This window comes from Stomoxys calcitrans, chromosome 1 (assembly GCF_963082655.1).
Source record: "Stomoxys calcitrans chromosome 1, idStoCalc2.1, whole genome shotgun sequence".
NCBI classification, from domain to species: Eukaryota; Metazoa; Arthropoda; class Insecta; order Diptera; family Muscidae; genus Stomoxys; species Stomoxys calcitrans.
Genome location: NC_081552.1, coordinates 163455955 through 163465700, shown reverse-complemented (window position 1 = coordinate 163465700; position 9746 = coordinate 163455955).

Here is a 9746-nt window from a genome sequence, read left to right as displayed (position 1 = left end):
TCTAGCGGCGCAAGAAGTCAAGATACGAGATAGGTTTATATAGAAACTATATCAGGTTATGAACCGATTCAGACCGCACTTGGCACAGTTGTTGGAAGACGTAATGGAACACCACATGCAAAATTGGGTAAAAATTGCGCCCTCCAGAGGCTCAAGGAGTCAAGATCCGGAATCGGTTTATATGACAGCTATTCAAAAACTTGGATCTATATAACCCATTTCCAATCCCAACCAACCCACACTAATAGGAAATATTCATGGCAAATTTCATAAGCCTAGCTTTATTCCTTCGAAAGTATGCGTGCTTTCGACAGACGGACGGACGGATGGTCAGGACAAAATCGGCTTAGAATTTCGAAGCAATCAAGAATATATATATTCTTTGTGGTTCTCAGATCGATAATTCGATTTGTTACAAACGGAATTAGTATACCCCCCATCTTATGGTGGAGGGTATAATAAATATAATTCGAGGAATAATATAAAGTTGCAGATTTTAATGACAAATCTTTTTAAAGTAGGCATCGGCACTGAAAATGTTTGGCTAACTTTCAAGATGGATTATAGTGAAAGTCGTTCCAGGTTTAGCTGTTGCTCCCATACATCGTCCGATTATCATTACAATCCGTAGGTTAGGTTAGGTTTTAAAAAATGGTGCGAATACTAATCCACCCCATGTCACTGTGGACATACCCCTAAGGGAGTAATCGGCTTTCTGTACGCTCTAAATACTAAACAAGTAAAAGCGTGCCAAGTTCGGCCGGGCCGAATCTCAAAATAAATATAATTGAAGGGTAAAATTGTATTCTACCTACGAAACTTCTGTTAAACCAATTAAAATTAAAGCTTCTAGGAACCGAACAATGATGATCAAGAGATTGCTTTACATAGGATCTACATCAAGTTATAGACTGATTTGAACCGTAGTTGGCACAGTAGTTGGAAGTCATAACAAAACACCAAATGCAAAATATCAGCCAAAAATTCCAAAAATTGCGGCTTCCAGGGGCTCAGGAATTCAAATCGGGAGATCTGGTTTATATGGGAGCTATATTAGCTTATAGACCGATTTTGACCGCACTCGGCACAGTTGTTGGATGTCATATCACTATCTGCATCATCTTCCCCAGATGCCCTACACATGCTATCACTTGCCGCACAGATTTTGCATAAGTGAGCTCTTAGTCCTATGTGTCTCTTAATGACATCAAAATCTATACTGACCTCCTTCTTACTTCCTTTCAGTAATGGCCTTTTCTTCTCAAGATTTGGATCTCCGCATAGAATTTTGTTCCACAGTGTTACATGCTCGTGCCTTGCCCACCCCCTTACTTGAACTGCGTCAACCCGAAAGGCTTCGTGAGAACCAGGTTTATTGACGGCAGTTCTCTGGCCTTCACTGCCAAATCGTCTGATTTCTCATTTCTAGTTACTCCGGCACCCAAATTATTGGATTCCGGCAATACTAGGGTTCCGTCAGTCCAAGGTATCCGATCGAAAACTTCTTTCCTTCCTTCCAGGTTTCCTATCGTCACCTTGATTATACAGCAATGGTATGAGCTGCTCCCATCCTCAATCCATTCTCCCATCGCATAAAGTCGCATAGCGGCAATGACTACCTCACACTATATATTTCGATTAATGGAATCAAGCAAAAAAAAAAAATGAGGACATGTGTTTCAAAAAAGTTTCGGTTTGTAGTGAAATTGAGGGTCAGAGAGAGGGTGAATTTCTAATCGTAGTTGTTTTAGCACCTAAAAAACTCTCAAACTTGCAAAATATGTTAAGAGGCTTGCTCAAGCCTCTCAATAAGAGAGGCTTGATTCGAATGATCCTAAAATTCTCACCGATGAGGAGAAAGATTGCCTCATTGAAGATCCTAAGATTCGCTGCACAGGCTACCCCAAAGGCTACAAATCTATATTCGGAAACGGCACAGCAGTCATCCAAAAGGCTGCGGTCACCTAAGGGTCATCCCATCCCTAAAAGAACGATAGTAATACAGGTCCGAGAACCTTTGCTAATGTCGCTAAGGACAGCTTGTAGATGGTATTGTCGACAAGAGTGGATAACAGGGCTGCATTCCTAGGAACAATTGGAGGAGGATAGTCAATGGACTGTCATCCGTATACTACGATGTCCTTGCAGAATCGCCTGGGGCTCCTCCAGTTTGTGATGATGCAGGCTGGTATCGGGGTCAATACAAACTAATTGCTTTCGGGGAACAATGATCAATTAAAATGTATCGTTGCGCCCAAAAGAAGATTGGCGAGATCTGCCCAGTCGCAGAACTGGCGGACCAATAGTACACGTATGGATACCAGGAATCCTCTCAGATGCTGAATTCATACTGGGGAGACTAAGGATCTGTAATCCCAATCTTTCAACCACAAACTGGAATATTAGTATATTGCATGGGGCTGATGGTAACTGGAGACATGCAGAATTCGTACTAAACTCCTGTCGTCTTGCAGACCTCAGCAAGTCTGAATGAGTTGTATCCTACGAATTCAACAAGTCACACACATATCTAAAGTCGGCGGATTGCAGGAATCTGAATACCTCCTCTGCCACGGTCAAAACAGGAGGGGAAGGCGTTGAAATAGACCCGACAAGCCCTGTGTGGGTGGGTCATACGGTGGGATTGAGTTCAAGGTTTGAGCCAGCGATGAAGGAAGGAACTCAAAAGGTACTTCGACAGCAGCAGCTAGTATAGCATCTAATGAAAAATCGTCCACAACTCATATGTCCAGTGTCCAGAGGAGGAGTGTTATCAATGCTTTCTCAACTGCCCCTAGATGCGTAAGGAAACTCATCATGACAAGATGGAACGAATCTTGTGAGGATGAACTCTTGACGTACTCAGAAGACTAGACTAACGCAACGAATGAACATTTTCTGGTCCGATTTTCTGCAAATAAAGGCACTAAAGGTGATCGCAGGAGAATTTAACGTGGTTGTTTTCCAAGAACCATGGGTGTATGGAGGAATGGTTCGTAAACTAAGAATTCCTGGGTTTAAAATGCTCTGGGGTATGAGAGACACAGCCTGTAGTCTTTTTCTTCTTCCGTCGCTCAGCATTGGAAATTCAGTGGTAGCCAGCCTTGAAATTAATAAGTCTCGTTATTGGATGGCTTCCCTACATATGGCACATTATTCAGAAATGCCGCCCCCAAGCCTTAATTTTGCTGGTTGAAGCCGCTTCGACTGGGAAAAAGAGCTTCATTATAGGAAGTGATGCTTATGCACTTCAAAAGATATGGGAAGCTGCTTATCGAATATTTTAAAGTTGCAATCTGGCGACTTATAATAAAGGGAATAAACAGACCTTTATTACCAGGAACAGGCAGGAGGTAGAAGATGTTTCCTTTTCATCGGAAGATATGAGCGGGAGGATATGGGTGGGATGTGTTGTATGACCACAGTTTGTCTGATTATCGTTATATTAGTTTCATCCTTGGAGAAAATACTGTAAAAGTGGTTCCTCAGAAGAAAGGGCGATTGGGATAAATTTCAAAACGTTCTGCACGACTATCCTTTTCGACAAGGCCCCGAATGACTCGCTTGTGTCAGAATGCCCTAGCGTCAAGGGGCAAACAGCGACCCTTATGGTGGAACTGGTTGGTCTAAGGAAAGGCTGCAAAAATCTCTTCAACAGGGCGAAATCCACCAGGGCACCGCACGATTGTGACGTCTTAAGCTAAGATAAATTAAGAGCAAGCTGAGAAAGGCTTAGAACAAATTCAAAAAATTCAACGTAATTTCAACAGACAGACGGACACTGATAAAGAATATATATATATACTTTATAAGGGCGGAAATGGATATTTCGATCTAAAAACAAACAAGTAAAAACGTGCTAAGTATGGGCGGGCCGAATCTTATATACCCTCCACCATGGACAGTATTTGTCGAGTTCTTTTCCCGGCATCTCTTCTTAGGCAAAAAAGGATAAAAGAAAAGATTTGCCCTGCTATTAGAGCGATATCAAGATATGGTCCGGTTTGGACCACAATTAAATTATATGTTGGAGACCTGTGTTAAATGTCAGCCAATTCGAATAAGAATTGCGCTCTTTGTGAGCTCAAAAAGTAAAATAGAGAGATCGATTTATATGGGAGCTGTATCAGGCTATGGACCGATTCAAACAATAATAAACACGTATGTTGATGGTCATTAAAGAATCTGTCGTACAAAATTTCAGGCAAATCGGATAATAATTGCGACCTCTAGAGGCTCAAGAAGTCAAGATCCCAGATCGGTTTATATGGCAGCTATATCAGGTTATGAACCGACTTGTACTTTATTTGACACAGTTGTTGAAAGTAACAATAAAAAACGTCTTGCGAAATTTCAGCCAAATCGGATAGGAATTGCGCCCTCTAGAAGCTCAAGAAGTCAAGACCCAAGATCGGTTTATATGACAGCTATATCAGGTTATGAACCGATTTGAACCATACTTGGCACAGTTGTTGGATATCATAACAAAACACGTCGTGCAAAATTTCATCCCAATCGATAAGAATTGCGCACTCTAGAGGCTCAAGAAGTCAAGCCCCAAGATCGGTTTATATGGCAGCTATATCAAAACATGGACCGATATGGCCCATTTACAATACCAACCGACCTACACTAATAAGAAGTATTTGTGCAAAATTTCAAGCGGCTAGCTTTACTCCTTCGGAAGTTAGCGTGCTTTCGACAGACAGACGGACGGACGGACGGACGGACGGACAGACGGACGGACATGGCTAGATCGACATAAAATTTCACGACGATCAAGAATATATATACTTTATGGGGTCTGAGACAAATATTTCGAGTAGTTACAATCAGAATGACGAAATTAGTATACCCCCCATCCTATGGTGGAGGGTATAAAAAGACGTAGGAGGAGCCATATCAAGTTAAAGTCCGATTCGGGGCTCAAGAAGCAAAATCGGGAGATGGGTTTATATGGGAGCTGTATCAATCTATAGATCGATTCTGCTTTCGACAGACAGACGGACGGACACGGCTAGTTCGACTTAAAATGTCACGACGATTAAGAATATATATATTTTATGGGGTCTTAGACGAATATTTCGAGGTGTTACAAACAGAATGACGAAATTAGTATACTCCCATCCTATGGTGGAGGGTATAAATACAAGTAAAAGTGTGCTATGTTCGGCCGGACCGAATCTTATATACCCTCCACCATGGATCGCAATTGTCGAGTTCCTTTCCCAGTATCCCTTTTTAGGCAAATATTTGATAAAAGGAAAGAATTACTATAATATTGGAGCTGTAGTATCAAGTTCGATTCGGAAAATAATTGAATTGAATGTTGGAAACCATATTTCGAATTGCGATATTAAGGGGATCAAGAAGTAAAATGGGGAGATCGGATTATATGGGAGCTGTATCAGGCTATTTAACGATTCAGACCATAATTGACACGTATTTTGAAGTTCATGAGAGAAGTCGTTGTACAAAATTTCAGCCAAATCGGATAATAATTACGACCTCTAGATGCAAAAGAAGTCAAGAACCCTGATCGGTTTATATGGCAGTTATATCAGGATATGGACCGATTTGAACCATACATAGCATAGTTGTTGGAAGTCATACCAAAACACCTCGTGCACAATGTCAGCCAAATCGGATAATAATTGCGCCCTCTAGAGGCAGAAGAAGTCAAGACCCCAGATCGGTTTCAATGACAGCTATATCGGGTTATGAACCGACTTAAAACACACTTAACCCAAATTGGTTCATAACCTGATAAAGCTGCCATAAAAACCGATCTGGGGTCTTGACTTCTTGAGCCTCTAGAGTGCGCAATTCTTATCCGATTGGAATGAAATTTTGCACGACGTGTTTTGTTACGATATCCAACAACTGTGCCATGTATGGTTCAAATCAGTTCATAACCTTATATAGCTGTCATATAAACCGATCTTGGGTCTTGACTTCGTGAGCCTCATGAGGGCACAATTCTTATTCAATTTGAATGAATTTAGGCACGTAGTATTTTGTTATGATATCCAACAACTGTGCCAAATATCGTTCAAATCGGTACATAACCTGATATAGCTGCCATATAAACCGATCTGGGATCTTGACTTCTTGAGCCTCTAGAGGTCGCAATTATTATCCGATTTGCCTGAAATTTTGTACGACAGATTCTTTAATGACCATCAACATACGTGTTTATTATTGTTTGAATCGGTCCATAGCCCGATACAGCTCCCATATAAATCGATCTCTCTATTTTACTTTTTGAGCTCACAAAGAGCGCAATTCTTATTCGAATTGGCTGACATTTAACACAGGTCTCCAACATATAATTTAATTGTGGTCCAAACCGGACCATATCTTGATATCGCTCTAATAGCAGAGCAAATCTTTTCTTATATCCTTTTTTTATACCCTCCACCATAAGATGGGGGGTATACTAATTTCGTCATTCTGTTTGTAACTACTCGAAATATTCGTCTGAGACCCCATAAAGTATATATATTCTTGATCGTCGTGACATTTTATGTCGATCTAGCCATGTCCGTCCGTCTGTCCGTCCGTCCGTCCGTCCGTCCGTCCGTCTGTCTGTCGAAAGCACGCTAACTTCCAAAGGAGTAAAGCTAGCCGCTGGAAATTTTGCACAAATACTTCTTATTAGTGTAGGTCGGTTGGTATTGTAAATGGGCCATATCGGTCCATGTTTTGATATAGCTGCCATATAAACCGATCTTGGGTTTTGATTTCTTGAGCCTCTAGAGTGCGCAATTCTTATCCGATTGGAATGAAATTTTGCACGACGTATTTTGTTATAATATCCAACAACTGCGCCAAGTATAGTTCAAATCGGTCTATAACCTGATATAGCTGCCATATAAACCGATCTTGGGTCTTGACTTCTTGAGCCTCTAGAGTGCGCAATTCTTATCCGATCAGAAAGAAATTTTGCACGACGCGCTTTGTTGTTATATCCAACAACTGTGCCAAGTATGGTTCAATTCGGTCCATAACCTGATATAGCTGCCATATAAACCGATCTTGGGTCTTGACTTCTTGAGCCTCTAGAGTGCGCAATTCTTATCCGATTGAAATGAAATTTTGCACGACGTGTTTTGTTACGATATTCAACAACTGTGTTAAGTATGCTTCAAATCGGTCTATAACCTGATATAGCTGCCATATAAACCAATCTTGGGTCTTGACTTCTTGAGCCTCTAGAGGGCGCAATTCCTATCCGATTTGGGTGAAATTTTGCACGACGTGTTTTGTTGTTATATTCAACAACTGTGCCAAGTATGGTTCAATTCGGTTCATAACCTGATATAGCTGCCATATAAACCGATCTTGGGTCTTGACTTCTTGAGCGCAATTCTTATCCGATTGAAATGAAATTTTGCACGACGTGTTTTGTTACGATATTCAACAACTGTGCCAAGTATGGTTCAATTCGGTCTATAACCTCATATAGCTGCCATATAAACCGATCTTGGGTCTTGACTTCTTGAGCCTCTAGAGGGCGAAATTCCTATCCGATTTGGGTGAAATTTTGCACGACGTGTTTTGTTATTATATTCAACAACTGTGCCAAGTATGGCTCAAATCGGTCTATAACCTGATATAGCTGCCATATAAACCGACCTTGGGTCTTGACTTCTTGAGCCTCTAGAGGGCGCAATTCCTATCCGATTTGGGTGAAATTTTGCACGACGTGTTTTGTTATTATATTTAACAACTGTGCCAAGTATGGTTCAATTCGGTCCATAACCTGATATAGCTGCCATATAAACCGATCTTGGGTCTTGACTTCTTGAGCCTCTAGAGTGCGCAATTCTTATCCGATTGAAATGAAATTTTGCACAACGTGTTTTGTTACGATATTCAACAACTGTGCCAAGTATGGTTCAAATCGGTCTATAACCTGATATAGCTGCCATATAAACCGATCTTGGGTCTTCACTTCTTGAGCCTCTAGAGGGCGCAATTCCTATCCGATTTGGGTGAAATTTTGCACGACGTGTTTTGTTATTATATTCAACAACTGTGCCAAGTATGGTTCAAATCGGTCTATAACCTGATATAGCTGCCATATAAACCGACCTTGGGTCTTGACTTCTTGAGCCTCTAGAGGGCGCAATTCCTATCCGATTTGGCTGAAATTTTGCATGACGTATTTTATTTTTACTTTCAACCACTAATAGGTCCATAACCTGATATAGCTGCCATATAAACCGATCTTGGGTCTTGACTTCTTGAGCCTCTAGAGTGCGCAATTCTTATCCGATTAAAATGAAATTTTGCACGACGTGTTTTGTTATTATATTCAACAACTGTGCCAAGTATGGTTCAAATCGGTCTATAACCTGATATAGCTGCTATATAAACCGACCTTGGGTCTTAACTTCTTGAGCCTATAGAGTGCGCAATTCCTATCTGATTTGGCTGAAATTTTGCATGACGTATTTTATTTTTACTTTCAACCACTATGTCAAATAAAATACAAGTCGGTTCATAACCTGATATAGCTGCCATATAAACCGATCTTGGGTCTTGACTTCTTGAGCCTCTAGAGGGCGCAATTCTTATCCGAATGGAATGAATTTTTGCACGAAGTATTTCGTTATGATATCCAAAACTGTGCCAAGTATGGTTTAAATCGGTCCATAACCTGATATAGCCATATAAACCGATCTTGGGTCTTGACTTCTTGAGCCTCTAGAGGGCGCAATTCTCATCCGAATGGAATGAATTTTTGCACGAAGTATTTCGTTATGATATTCAACAACTGTGCTAAGTATGGTTCAAATCGGTCCATAACCTGATATAGCTGCCATATAAACCGATCTTGGGTCTTGACTTCTTGAGCCTCTAGAGGGCACAATTCTTATCCGATTTGAATGAATTTTTGCACGAAGTATTTCGTTATGATATCCAACAACTGCTTCAAATAAGGTTCAAATCGGTTCATAACCTGTTATAGCTGCCATATTAACCGATCTGGGATCTTGACTTCTTGACCCCTAGAGGTCGCAATTATTATCCGATATGCCTGAAATTTTGTACGACGGATCCTCTCATGACCATCAACAAACGTGGTTATTATGGTCTGAATCGGTCTATAGCCCGATACAGATCCCATATATATCGTTCTCTCTATTTTACTTCGTGAGCCCCAATGGGCGCAATTCTTATACGAATTGGCTGAAATTTTACACAGGTCTCCAACATATAATTTAATTGTGGTCCGAACCGGACCATATCTTGATATCGTTTTAATAGCAGAGCAACTCTTTTCTTATATCCTTTTTTGCCTAAGAAGAGATGCCGGGAAAAGAACTCGACAAATGCGATCCATGGTGGAGGGTATATAAGATTCGGTCCGGCCGAACTTAGCACGCTTTTACTTGTTTTTGCCTAAGAAGAGATGCCGGGAAAAGAACTCGACAAATGCGATCCATGGTGGAGGGTATATAAGATTCGACCCGGCCGAACTTAGCACGCTTTTACTTGTTTGAAGTATTTTCTGCATTTTGAGGCTATAATTAAAATTTTACCATCTGACTACAGCAGAAATAATTATGATGTCAGCATAAGCGCAAACCATCACCCCTTAAGTCTCAAATCTCCACAGAGACCAGAATCCATAGCAATGGCGAAATAGCATGGCCACCTACGACGATGAACGATTGGGATCCAGGCGAGAACTTTAGAAAAATATTTTAGCGATGGTTATGTCTTCCTAATGCGTC